This window comes from Podarcis bocagei, assembly GCF_964188305.1.
Source record: "Podarcis bocagei genome assembly, chromosome: 4".
NCBI classification, from domain to species: domain Eukaryota; kingdom Metazoa; phylum Chordata; class Lepidosauria; order Squamata; family Lacertidae; genus Podarcis; species Podarcis bocagei.
The window spans coordinates 63,664,375-63,679,063 of NC_138128.1; the positions used below are offsets into that span (position 1 = coordinate 63,664,375).

General features: G+C 42.5%; 1 protein-coding gene across 1 annotated transcript in view; it reads right to left on the bottom strand.

The window, feature by feature from the left end:
- Window positions 1-14,689, bottom strand: part of STK32C (serine/threonine kinase 32C) — a 172,887-nt gene that overhangs the window by 96,553 nt on the left and 61,645 nt on the right. The gene's annotated exons all lie outside the window — the stretch shown is intronic.

Below are 14,689 nucleotides of genomic sequence, written 5' to 3' on the forward strand. Positions count from 1 at the left end.
GGGAGCCCAGCAGGAAGTCCCGCCGGGCTCCCAAGGCTTGTGGAGAGCTGCCCGAAGCCCGGGGTGTGAGAGGGGTCGGTGCGCACCGACCCCTCTCGCTCTCCAGGCTTCAGCAAAAGCCTGCATTCGCCCCATAGGATGCAAACACATTTCTCCTTCATTTTTGGAGGGGGGAAAGTGCATCCTATAGGGTGAAAAATACGGTAAATATTTTAAAAATATAAATATTTATAAATATTTTATAATTAAATACATTTACAAAGTACTGTTAGGTTATGTGATCTATTCCCCCCCCCCCCCAGATTTGGCCACCTTTTATTTCATCTTACCCTGGAATATCAGACACATTTAAGTGGGCTCCTAGCCTACTTCAAATATCAGGAGATGAAAGAACCGCACTCAAGTTTTTATCAACTGAAAAGGTAATTACACTAAGCTTACTGCCTATAAAGTTCTGTATCTTTAGAAACCACATGTCTCAGGATGTATCAAATTATCCATTCCATTTCATGTGAAGCACAACCTGGGTGTGATTTTGCCACAGACCAGAAATGGGGGAAATAGCAGCAAATTTCAAGTACTTTACTATCCTCAGTTGCCAGTTATTTAAACACAAACTACTGACACCCTTAGAATCACAAGAGATTTGTCAACAGTTTCCTGTGTTGTCCACTGAGAGAAAGAGCGCAACTGTTTTAAGAAAAAAGAAAGAATGCAGCTAAAGGACCTGTCTCAATTGTGGTACAGATGTATCACACATTTGACAAGAAGCATGCAAGGGGCAGGGAGGTAGATATTTCAGTTTTGTGTTATTTGAGACAGAAAACAAGTCACTTTTTACTTAGCAGGAAGCACCCACAGGGTGCTAATAAGAGCACTGCTGACTGTCTTGGTTTAAGCGCTAAGCTTCTGTCCAATTGCAGAGCTACAATAGCCAACAGCTTACATTAATTCCTGGTTGGGTTTAAAGAATTCACATTGAAACGGCACAAATTCTTAACATTGAAGGGATTAGTCTCCCTTCGTATTTGCAACATTACAACATGGATTCTGCATGGCAATTGAGAGAAGCTTTTGCTTCGCTAAAAGTTAAGAATGCACTCTTAATGATTCCGGCGTACATATGCTCATGGAAAGCTAATTAGGGCCCCTGTAGTGCAGACTTTGGCTTTTTGTTCAATCTTCTCCAAACTGAAAACACAGTGTTCAGGAAGCCCTGCTGAGTGGTCTAGATTCAGAAGAGCCAGCTTGTTTCTTTGTATTGCCAGCAATTCTGCATTGTTTCTTAGATGCAAAGCAGGCAAACATTAGAAGAAGAAGAAGAAGAAGAGTTTGGATTTGATATCCCGCCTTTCACTCCCTTTAAGGAGTCTCAAAGCGGCTAACATTCTCCTTTCCCTTCCTCCCCCACAACAAACACTCTGTGAGGTGAGTGGGGCTGAGAGACTTCACAGAAGTGTGACTGGCCCAAGGTCACCCAGCAGCTGCATGTGGAGGAGCGGAGACACGAACCCGGTTTCCCAGATTACGTGACTACCGCTCTTAACCACTACACCACACTGGCTCCCATATACATGGGAAATATGTGTGTTTATATGCATATCTCCAAGTAGTGAGAGACTCCAGGGGTCCCTGTGCTTACCTCCTATGTAGCAGCCATGTGAGCTTGGTGGGGGAAAGGCCACTGAGCAACTTCTTGGGATATGCTTAATTTTGGTACTTAACTAGTCAGCCAAAGCCATTGCCTTAACAAAGAAACTGGTCTGGAAAGCTTCCTCCTATGCATTCTCTCCTCACAGATGCATGTGGTGATCCCAGAGGAACAACCCCACCCAGCTTCATTCATTCCTGCATGTATTTTTGGCCCTAATACTCAGGATGTTTGTTTTGGCCATTGATTTGGTCTAATGCTAACTTCATCCCTACCCATTCCTATCCGCATCTGATCATATCCCCATTCCTTCGTCAGTTGCTTTCCTCCTCAATGACGCGCATTAGGTCACGAGTAAAATGCCTTTGCCCTGCCCCAGTCACCTGCTTCCCCTGTTTCTCCAGCAATTGTACAGAACACTCCTTATCATGTAGAAGACCTTACTTGAAGTAGTGGTGATTGACACCATGTAAATCGTCATATAAACATACGTAGCACTAAGTAGTGACAGAACTTTCTCATGCAGCAGATTAACCAGCAATACCGAAGTAGAAACACATTCAGGTTTTTGTCTCTTTGTTCCACAGCAGATTGGCAACCTTTGAAAAGCGGCAAGCTCCACAGAACTGCTGCTTGGGAAATTTGGCTCACAGCCAGACCAAAGGTAATCAATTAAGCCAGAATTAAAATGCCATTTTCCAAGTTTTGCAAAATGACAAAGAGCTTGATGCAAGCTGACATCGGAAAGGTTATGCTCCTCAGAGCTTAACATTTAACAAAGGAATGGCTATAAAATTACAGCAAATGCCACTGTGTGTCACGATCTTTCTCGTACCACAAGACTCTCTGGTGCTTATTTTCAGTAAATAAGGAGCTAGGCTTCAGTCTTACCTGGGAATAGCTTCCACTTAATGGTCTTAACCCATAAAGGCTTACTTCTAAGTAGACTTGCTACTCCACCATCAGAGGCAGCATTTTTTCTGAATGCCGGTTGCTGGGAACTGCAGGAGGGGAGACTGCTCTCGCACTCGCTTCCTGCTTGTCTGCTCCCATATGCGAACTTTCCATAGGCATCTGGGTGGCCACTGTGAAAACAGGATGCTGGACTAGATGGGACAGTGGCCTGATCCAGCAGGCTTTTCTTATGTTCTTAATTCCCAGTGGGAAATCTGCACAAAGTTGCTTTCAAAAATCTGTTACTAATGTAAAAGATATGCAGTACAAATGAATTTTCCAAAGTATTGTGAGCTAGTGATAAGTTGATTTTAAAAATATTTATGTTTTGCTAGTACCATAATGATTATATTTTATCTGGAATGAAACATAAGGACTGTAGAATAACATTTCCTAGAAAATAGATCTGTACAAATAAACTGAGTCATTTTAAAACAGAGTCCTCCTACCAATAATAAGTTCTTGTAAAAAGACAATGGAACGCTAGATTACAGTTAAGAACATATTGATCCCTGTCTGTACTTCCTGCATTTCAGTACCTCACTGTTTATATTTCACCCCAGAATATGTGTTTGTACTCCAGTGCTTATGTCTTATTAGTCTTCAGTTCAAAACCCCTAGTGCCTTATAAAAGTTGAAGGGTTTTTTTAAAAAATATAATTTCTCATACTTATCTGATTCCCTTGTCCCCCAAAACTGGCTACCATATCTGCAGGCAGCAAAAATAAAGGGAGGGGGGATTTCAGTGATTTTTCACAAAAGAGTAAGAAAATCTGGTGCTTACCAAGTAGCGGCACTCCTCTGGGAGGCTGATAGTGGCTCCCATTTACCCTAAATGCCAACTTGGAAGAGACTATGCAGAACTGGACAAATTGACTGGGAAGATTAGATATCAACAGGATCACAAGTTCATCGAGGACTGGGGAAAGTTTACAGATTATCTGAAAAGCATATGTGACGAACAGACAACGCTAGTGGGATTTAAAGAGGCTTTGTGAAAGTTAAAGATGTATTGTAAAAAAGAAATAGAACTGAAAGGATAACATTAAATGGCAATATTAAATTTAGAGAATGCACAAAAATAGAAAATACGGATGATTGATGGAGAAGCTGGTGGAAGTCCAAAAAGCTGAAATTTGTGAATATTGTTTGAGATGGCAAATTTGTAAAAGAAAAAAATTTAATAAAAATTATTATAAAAAAAAAATAAATGCCAACTTGGAAGAATGCTATGTAATGGCATAGTGTCATTACCACAGGCCTTCTGAGAAATAAAATGGCGGCTGCCAGTCCCCCAAAAGGGTGCAGTCACAAGTAGGTAGTCACTGCTGTTGCAAGACAAGCCACAGAGAGTTATAGGAGTAAGTTTCAAGGCAACTTTCACATGCACGCACACACCAAAACTGAAGCCAGAAATTCTTACTAGAAAACATTTGGCTTAAGCTTAATAGTTCCTTGGCTTTTCAAGGAGGCTTAATGCCTCTGAATTCCTTGAACAATTATAAAATAAGAGGTCTTCATCTAAAAATCGGCTCCTCTAGCTTGGGGAAGCAAAGTCTGCTGCCAGTTTCCTGAGCTAACTTTGAACTAAATGAAAAATGCAGAATCTAATTTTCCAAAGGCAGCCTGCCAGAGTATAGATGTTGTGCATGGGTTTTTTTTATTATTATTATTATCATGCGATCATAACAGTTTCCAAAACCATTACCCTTCAGATGGCACCAATTTATAATCATGATCCCTATGTCATTTTGATGGTGCTGACTGAAAAGTTACAAGGTTAATTTCATTAGAAATTGCTGTGTGTAATACAGAACTGCAAACAAGAAGAATATTCACACAGTGCCAAACAATGGTATCACACAATGCCTTTCAATGAAGAAAAATGAGTGAGAATGTGCACATAATAAAATTAGGAAGTCAGCAGAGCAGTGGGGGTTGGGATGGGGCGGGGGGAGAATGGTGGCATACGATTTACTCCTTCCTGGTAACATCTAGCATAATGCAATTCCTAGCATGATATTGTTGTACTGTCCATTGCCAGTGGCACCATCAGAGTAGGGCAGGAGGGGCATCCAAATGCATTAGGACTGGCCTACCACATTTTGAAATAGGTGAACAAATCTGCAGCGAATGGTGTGGTGGGCTACACTGCTCACCTGACCTCCCTCTGGCTGAGTCTTTGCTGCATACCAAGACAGAAGGGAGAAGGGACAAGGTGGTGGCGAAGTTGGTGTGGCACAAATGTGCCAGCAAGAGGACCAGATTTGACCAAGCCCTGACCTTGCCACCACCTCACCCTTCTCCCTCTCTAATCCCACTATAGAGCAGCATCTCAGATGGAAGGAGGTCAGGTGAGTGATGCAGCCACACAATGACATTTGCTACTGGAAGTCATGCACATTTACCATCTTGAGAGTGTGGCCCATGTAAGGCGTAATCCAAAGTGTAAAATTATCTAAATGACCACTGTCCATTTACATGCTTCCACTGCATAACATTGGTCGCTGGCAGTGGGGAATTGATGAGGAAATCATAAAGGGAAAGGGAAAGATACCCCTGACTGTTAGGTCCATCTGCGGATGACTCTGGGGTTGCCGGTGTTTGTCCGCAGGCAGCTTCTGGGTCATGTGGCCAGCATGACTAAACCACTTCTGGAGAACCAGAGCAGCGCATGGAAACACTGTTTACCTTCCTGCCAGAGCAGTACCTATTTATCTACTTGCATTTGACATGCTTTTGAACTGATAGGTTGGCAGGAGCTGGGACCGAGCAACGGGAGCTCACCCCATTGTGGGGATTCGAACCACCAACCTTTGATCGGCAAGCCCTAGGCTCTGTGGTTTAGACCACAGTGCCACCTGCATCCCAAGGAAATCAAACTCTGTATTATTTGAAAAGGGAAGGGAAAGAGGCAAGGAGTGGTGATAGTGCCATTTCCCCTTGAAGCATCTATCTGTCTATCTATCTGTCTGTCTAGCCCAGCCATTCAGTCTACTCCAGCATCTTGTTTTCTATAGTGGCCAATCAGATTTATCTAGGAAGCCCACAAGCAGAGCATGAAGGCAACTAGTACCCAGATGCATAACAGACTCAAAGTCATAAGTGGCATGAGCACCTGCACTTAAATTAAAAACAAAAACTGGAAGCCAAACAGAGATCAGGTCATAGGTTGCTTTGTAATAGGTTCACCAGTGTGTGCACTGATCACATTAGGCTTGCTGCTACCAGCAACCCACATGATGATATCCAATGTTAGTCATGCTCAGAGTAGACCCTTTGAAATCTGGGTACGACTAACAATGGGGATAACCTATATATTTTTCTCTTAACAGGAATAAAACCAGGTCTTAGTGATCCACCCATTTTTTTCGTCCACCATTTTTTTATTCCACCTTTTAAAATATTTTCTAGACAGCTGCTAGAGATTGATCACAGTTCTTGAAAATCAATAGTGGCTCCAACAGTAACATTTGTTAGTTGCTTCTGTAGCTGCATCTTCCAGAACAAGTATTGTTGAACACACATTGAGTTTAAGACGTACTACTGAGTATCTGATGGTTCACAAATTGTTCCTTGTTCTGGCAGTTCTTTTACAGGTACCAAGATCAGTTCTCTGAGTAACAGCCGTTCCCTGGGTTTTAGAAATCACAAGGCTCATGCAGTTGTGATTCAGAGTGAGTGATTAGATATCAAAAGGATACAGTGTTCTTTCTGACCCATATTACTAAAATTATTAAAATTAGTCATTTTTGGTGTAAAGATTTTCACAACAACATGCGATGTGAAGTTTACATTTGTAGATTTTATCTTTTCGCTTTTCAAAGGTATCTGATTTTGAAGAAATTAAATGATGAATTTATAGTACAAAGCTTGGAAAAATCTCCCATTTTTGGTGATGAGCTCCAAATGTTTAGAATCCACATCTTGGGAAGAGATTAATACATTATATTTCAAAGTCAGGAACAGGCAAATCTATCACATTTACCCTACCATTATTATGCATCATGTCATCAAGCAAACTGTATCTCATCAAATTCTTTATTTTATTATGACCATATTGGTAGCATATTGGAATGTTGAACATAACAAGAAGCATGTTCATTAAATCAACTGAAGAAAAAGCAATACAGATTGCTGTTGACATTCCTTTCTGTTTTTCACATCTTCCCCTTTCCTTTTCCAATTAGAGCTGCAGAGTAGAGCCAATCTCTGCTGAAAGGAACAGGGCTTGCATTGGGCACCAAATTTAAACAGCAAACCCTGTTAGAAAGCAGCAATTGGGAGTATATGTCCAAGGGTGCCCAAAGGATTTTCTGGACCCAGTACACTGTATGCAAATTGAGCTTTCCATCCCATTCACAAAACTGGAAGTGAGAAATACTCATTGATCTAATTCATCTCACTCCATGATTTACCAGTATATTCCAATCTATCTTCTGTCCATCCCTGTTCTAATCTACCCTAGGTTTCTTCAGTGATAAAATACTATCAATCTTTCATAGAAAGGCAATAAAACAAACCCATCAAAGAGCTAAGAGCAAGAAGGGAAAAGCACCACCTTTTAAGAGTGAAAGGCATTCATGAAACATAGGTCACAGGTTATGTCCAGACTGTTGTATTGATGTATTCATGAGACAAATTGTTTTCTGGAATTTAAGCAGTTTGGAGCTCGGGGTCACAGTAATTCTGATTTCCACAAATCAGCTGGATCAATGTAGCTCTGAGATGTGAAACACTCCAGTCATGAGCAAATGCCTACTCTATTTGATTTGGCCCATCTGTGATCTCAGTCCAATCATGTGTGAAATTAGATAGTGAGCACTGTTAAGCTCTTAGAGAACGAAGGTCGTATCCATGATATTGAGCTAGTGAAGTTATCATCAAAGTATTATATTAATTGTCATTCTCTTTAGCAAAAGAGACCAAAGAGTAAAAGTGAATGACTGTCAGAGGAAGACAGTCTGTGGCTTTTCCTCACCCCAATAGTGTGAGGTTCAACAGAAGGACAAAAAATGCCTTAACCTCGCTTCTTGCTGGCCTTGATTTGATTCAGCTTACCAGGGAGTGGGAGAGAGGTGAGAGATCAACTATTCCATAGACACTATAAAGATAGTATCGATCACAGTTTTCGTAAAGAGGAGATATATAGATTTAAGTCACACATGTGCACCAAAACATTCAGTGTAGTAAGCTATCATAGGGATGGTTATATTGCTGTCAATTATTGGGGGGGGGGGGGAGAGTGCAGGAAACCATGACAAAGTGGTTCTGAGTGCTCATGGCATCATGGTGGTACAGTTTTCCTTTCCTCCTGGTGGATTTGCTGCACCTTATGAGTTGTTGCTTCTAAGGCCTCCTGGTCCTCAAGAGGAATCCAAAGTATTATTCCATAAACTGGCAGAAATGTTGATGGATAGCGGTTCAGGGCAATTTTATATAATGGCTGTTGTAAAATATATACCGTATTTTTCGCCCCATAGGGCGCACCGGCCCATAGGACGCACCTAGTTTTTTTGGGGGGGGGGAATAAAGAAAAAAAAATATTTCCACCCAGGCGCGGGGCTGGGGCGGGGGAAGCCCGAGCTTTCCCCGACCCCAGCCCCCAGAACAGGCAGCTCTCTGCAAGCCTTGGGAGACCGGCACGACTTCCCGCCGGGTTCCCACGCCTTGCAGATATCTGCCTGAAGCCCAAACCAGGTTGGGGAACAGTGGGATGGCGGCACTCCGCCTCCCCACTGTCCCCCAGACTTGTGGGGCTGGCAGTGGGGAGAAGCATGCTTCTCCCCACCGCCAGCCTCCAAACCAGGTCGGGGGACAGCGGGATGGCGGCGTTCCGCCTCCCTGCTGTCCCCTGAGCTTGTGGGGCTGGCGGCAGGGAGAAGCGCACTTCTCCCCACCGCCAGTCCCCAAACCAGGTTGGGGAACCGAAGCCCGGGGCGCACTGTGCAGCGTGCCTCAGGCTTCAAGATGCAGGCTGCTATCCGCAAGCCTAGGGAGCCCAACGGGAACTCCCGCAGGCTCCCAAGGCTTGTAGAGAGCTTCCTGAAGCCTGGAGAGTGAGAGGGGTCGGTGCGCACCGACCCCTCTTGCTCTCCAGGCTTCAGCGAAAGCCTGCATTCGCCCCATAGGACGCAAACACATTTCCCCTTCATTTTTGGAGGGGGAAAAGTGCGTCTTATAGGGCGAAAAATACGGTATATAAAAAATCTGATAGTGCAAGGAAAATTCAAATTGTCTTTGCCTGAATGCCACAACAACAACAACCCTTCAGACCTTCCCGTTCAATGTGGGAACATTGGGGGTGTCACTCAAAGGGCAGGGATATTAGAGCAGGGCTGGGATGCACAGTCCCTTCCACAATTCATGCCCCAACCCCAGTCTATGAGTGGGGAGCTTTAGCAGTGGGCAGCTCCCCTCTTCTTCCCTTGTTCAGATCATAGTTGGGCTCTACAACAATTTTCTTCCAAAATTGGAATATGGAGCTGCTTGTCCTGAGTCCAATTACGAACAAAAGGTGGAGCCCCTGTACTTTCAATTACACAATCAGAAGTGCAATAATTTTGAGTCCTTTAGCCCAGCCCCTATAAGCCCTCCTCACTTAGCGGCAACTGTTCCAGTAAGAATAGGACAGAGGGAAGCCTATCTTCATCCTTTCCTAGGTACCTGGAACACTGCTGCAGCAGCCTCTCAGGTGCCTCGGAGGGCAGAGGAAGAAAAGGGAGAAAAACTCTCCTCAACCACTGCTGGAGCAACAGCAGCTACTGTAGTTGCAACTTGGTACGGGCATTGCTGGGTGGGTGGGTGGCTGGCTGGCTGGGAGACATCTCAAGCCAAATAATAAATTAGGGCTCATAATGCGGCTGGCTGGCTGGGAGACATCTCAAGCCAAATAATAAATTAGGGCTCATAATGCTTCCCTCATATTTAAGGTGAACATTAAGAGTAACCAAGGTGCATATTCCAGACAAATGAGTTACAAACCTGAGGGACATTGTTATTTATTTCAGCAGAGGCTATTCCAGGGGTCGTCAAGGTTAACCTTGCCTGGGCTGGTTCACTCCAGCAGAGATCCTTCTGTGGGCCAGATTGTACTCGTTTTCTGGCATCTGTGTCTGTGCAGATGCGATTTCTGGCACCGCAGAAGCAAGTCCCCGTGTCGTACTGCACCAGTTTAGCGCAGCACATGGGGACTCGCTGAGCGGGCAGCTCGGTTCAGGGGCAGCTTGTTGGCCAGTTAAATGACCCCTGTGGGCTGCTTGTGGCCCATGGGCCTTAGGTTGCCTACCCCTGGGCAAAGGTGTCAGGGGCTTTGAAGACACTCGAACTCAGGACGCAAGGGAGAAACGTGCTAGGAGGAAGGCACACTTGGTAAATCCACACCATGATCAACTCCCACCCAGAAATCAATGTCCCCACTGTGGAAGGACGTGTGGATCCAGAATTGGCCTCCACAGTCACTTATAGGCTCATGGTTAAAACTGTGTTTATGGAAGACAATCCTACTCAGCTATGAGTGATCGCCAAAGAAGAAGAACCCCTGAGCTATTCTATGTTCTCTCTTTTCCACCCAGGACTCTAGCCATGTGATAGAAAGTGTGAAAGGAAGGAACTACTGCCATTTTGGGAACAAGGCTAGAGACAGCTCTCTCCATGACACGCTGTCCTTTTCTCAGTTCTTAACTGTGGTGGCAGCTGAGGGAGAGAAGGCCCACCACCTCAGCTATAATGAGTTAATGGGGGGGGGGGACACACATTTGAGATCAAGACCAGTATGCCTACTGTATTTTAACAAGCTTCATTACTGGTACATTGGCTATGAAAGAGAGTGTTCAAGTCTAACAATCGTTAAACTTCCTGGGACATTAAGTTCTAAAAATAAGAGAGGCTGCTAATGAAGAAATTGTGCAATCTAAACTGGTCTAAATTGACTGGCTGTGCATCAACTTGCTGCATGTTAACTATTAATTCCAAATGCACTATTACAGACGGAGAGATTTGGATAACTAGCTTGCTTACATTTAAAAATACCCAGGCTTGAAAAATCGAAGCAAGTAATTAGTAAGTGCCACATCTATGATGCAATGCCCCCTAGCACTCTCCTGCTTCCTAACACAGATTGTGGTGCTTTTAGCAGAATAACACAAGGACTAGGGAATAGGGAGGGGAGAAGGAAAGGTAAGAGTTATACATTTTGTAGGACTACGTTCATACATTGAAGACACGTGTGAACAATAATGGGTGTGTTGCTGTGTTCATTTTCTTGGTTATAATGCTAGCGATTCTCAGATGAAGATGATGGAGTTTTCGGAGCTAGCCGACCTGACTGGAAGAGTCCGCAACCAGAAGGAGGAGGAGTACCAGGACGATGGGATGAAATTCAAAGACTATTTAGTTAAATATGCTAAGATAACTTAATTGGAAAAACTTGCAAATACCAGATAGGCTTAGGATTTAAATATGTGATATTAGAGAATAATATGTTTAAAGTTAAAATGAAAAAAAAAGATGTTAAGTGACTAAGTTAATTTTATGAGAAAATTGGTTTTGGAAAACTGTTACAATGATATACAGTAGTACCTCTAGTTACATACTTAATTTGTTCTGGAGGTCCATTCTTAACCTGAAACTGTTCTTAACCTGAAGAACCACTTCAGCTAACAGGGCCTCCCGCTGCCGCCACACAATTTCTGTTCTCATCCTTAAGCAAAGTTCTTAACCCAAGGTACCATTTCTGGGTTAGTGGAGTCTGTAACCTGAAGCATATGTAACCTGAAGCGTATGTAACCCGAGGTACCACTGTACAATGAAATTCAGCCAGGGGGATTCGATGAAGTCATTTAACAATGTCACCAAGATCAGATTAAGTACAGTTAAGATGTATGTTTGTTTGTTTGTTTAAAATTCTGGAAAATCAATTTAAAAAATTGAAAATATATATATAATGCTAGCAATTCTGCTCATGTTTCTTACATTCCTTTTACAGTGCTTTTTTTATTGATATCATGCCAAGTACCCTTCACAACCATGGTCATAGTGTGACATAACAACAGGTGTCATTGGACATGTCATTACCACTACCCACCCCACCTCCTTGATGTCCATGATTGCTCCTGCTTCCCTGTGATGCACCCATGAAAATGGTGGGAAAGAAATTTATGCCAAAATACTGCCCCCAAATTTTGTCCCATGATTTTCTGAGTTAATAGGCTCACAAGTATATTTTCTCTTGAAGCAATTAACACTGAAATTGGCACTAAACTTCCACTAGGTTTCCAAAGTGACTTCTGCGTCCTGTGAAGAGCAGCAGCTGTGGTGGCAGGGTGTGGAGGCTGGGCATCCACAGCAAAAATGGCGACAGTGAGCCTTTACACATATTATCTCAAACCCCAAATACACAGTACTACTGTTGGAAAGATTTTTCCAGCAACTGGAATCAGAGCCTGCTTAGCCATGGCAGATCTTTCCTTCCTAAGAATAGCCTGTTAGATAAAAGGAATGGATGAATAGCTTTGTCTATGAAAATGTGAGGTTCTGTTCATTTACATCTATCTGATTTAAACTATGACAGAGACCATAGATCTCTCTACAATTTTTAATTAATGACATTTTAGCAACTGCTGCTTTGAAAAGCGGCAGGGACTGGGTTGAGTTAGCAATGTCAGAGTATACAGAAAAGAATATTTTTATCATAATAAAGGTATCTGAATCACACAGACATTTTATTCTTGGAAAGAACAAACAGACATTTTCAGTGTCATCTGAAGCTTGCCAGATAATGTTCAGGGGTCCTGTAAATTATCGGCCTGCTTTCAGGTCAGAGCCCAGAAAAATTAAGGATACATTATTAAGGATTTCGTAGGTCAGAGGCAGATGATTATAATCAATTATTATTGAGCTTGGAAGCAAGACTAAAAGGATGTTATTATAGAACTATTCCTCACTAGGCAAGAAAGAATTGAGGAAAAGCTAAATGTGGAACAAATGGGCAAGAGGCTCATGGCTGGATGGCCTATAAACTCTCATATGGTTTTAATTAGTAATTTTATAGAAGTTGTATAACCAGTAGCTATTATTCATAAGCTGTTTGTTACAAAAGGCTGATATTTCTTCAGATGAAGTAGATTATCTGGTGCTTAGAACTTTTCGCATTCAATTACCCTCCTCCTTTGCTTTGTGGCACAGAACTGGCCCGCCCTAAGCTGTAGAAAAGGTCTTAGGTTTCTGGATGCCAGTTGCTGGAAATCATAGGAGGGGGGAAGAAAATGCTCTTATGCTCTTACTCTGCTCCCTGGTTTCCCACAGGCATCTATCTGGTTGGCCACTGCGTCAACAGGATGCTGAATAAGATGGGCCATTGGCCTGATCCAGCAGCCCATTCTGATGTTCTTAAAAGGATTACAGTGAGCATGTGGGTTTCCTTCAGAAATATCAGTTGGCTATTCTCACATACCCATGTGGCTTTCACCATACCCATATTATGAGTAAAAGGGACCATAGGTAATCACAAGGTATATGACGTAGCTGACCCAAGATCATATAAAAATAATTTGGTTGGCTCACACTGAACAAAACTAAATCACTATTGCACTGCTCTGCTTATTGGCTAAAACATTTTACCAAAGTTCCTAATTTGAGAACTTGTTAGGTGCAAACCCCTAACCCAAAGTGAAACGAGCCCACCTGCTGCTGCAAAATCTGGTGAAGGAGAGAGTCACAACTCAGTGGTAAGAGTGTATTATTTACATCTAGAAAAACTTCGCTTTAATCTCTGGCATTTGTAGTTAAAGGAGCCCAGACAACAGAGCTATAGTCTAACCATATGAGACGGCTCCTTTTATTTAGGGCTATAGTCGGACACGACTAAACGACTAAACAACAACAACATATGTTGTGGCACAGAAAAAGCACAGAATGCAGTATTGCATACAGAATTAAATTTCATAAGAATCTCATATTTCTTTTTATGTGTATATAAAAAGTTTATAGCCCTCACAGTTAGCGAGCCAGTGTAGTGGTTAGAGTACAGGACAAGAGTACTGAGTGAGGACTTAGGAGACCAAAGTTCAAATCCACATTCAGCCATGAAGACATTGGTCAGTCACGGGATTTCAGCCCCTATCTTACAGGGTTGTTGTGTGGATGAAATGGAGAGGAGAAAAACTATGTAGGCCACCTTGAGCTCCTTCAGAGTGTATGAACACAATGCTTTCTATAATCTTAGGAACCCAAAGCAAACTGAATAAAATTATTCCAGTCTTTTTCCACCTTCTGTTTAATATATATGTATTCCATTACTTTTTTCATCTCTGCAATTTTCCATGTCTAAATAACCAATATTTTCACTCAGCAGTATTACAGCTTCACCATTTGCTGGCTATAAGTATATTTGCCACAGCCAATGGGTTCTAAATCATTTTGTGATGCCTTAAAATATACAAATCCATCCATACATGCCAGTAAGACAAGCAAGGTATCTGGGAGACTACGAATCCCACCACCATCTGCTCAGTAACATAAAGAACCTTTTCTCCCAGAAGAACATTGTTCTTTGACATGCCCATGATTCTTTCCTAAATTTATGTGAGTACAAATGACTAAACCAAGACTCACGATGAAATCAGGCCCTTTCAGTTTAGAGCAAGTTGTTGCTTTGCCACTAAAAGCACTGCCTTCCACTGTTCCCCACTCCCGCCCTTACACCTACACGAGAGCATCTGTTGACAAGCTAACTGAAAAGCAAAACAACATGGACACAGATACCATCCCTACAATTTTCCTGATGACAAGGGGCAATTATCTAAATGGGTACAAGTCAAGATTTTCTCTTTAAGAACTCACACACACAATGTGCACCTTGACTCTTGTATAAAAGATGCAGGACCAGAATTAACATAATATCTGCTGAAATCTTCTATTTAGGGAATTGGACCTTCATCTCTGTTTCATTTGCAGCTCACTGAAAGCCTGTGATTACCATTTGAATAAGCCAGGCCTACTTTTAAAAAACTTAAGAGAAACAAGAAATGGGACAACTAATCACTTCTTCACATTCAATCACTTCTTCACATTTTGCTCCAAGTA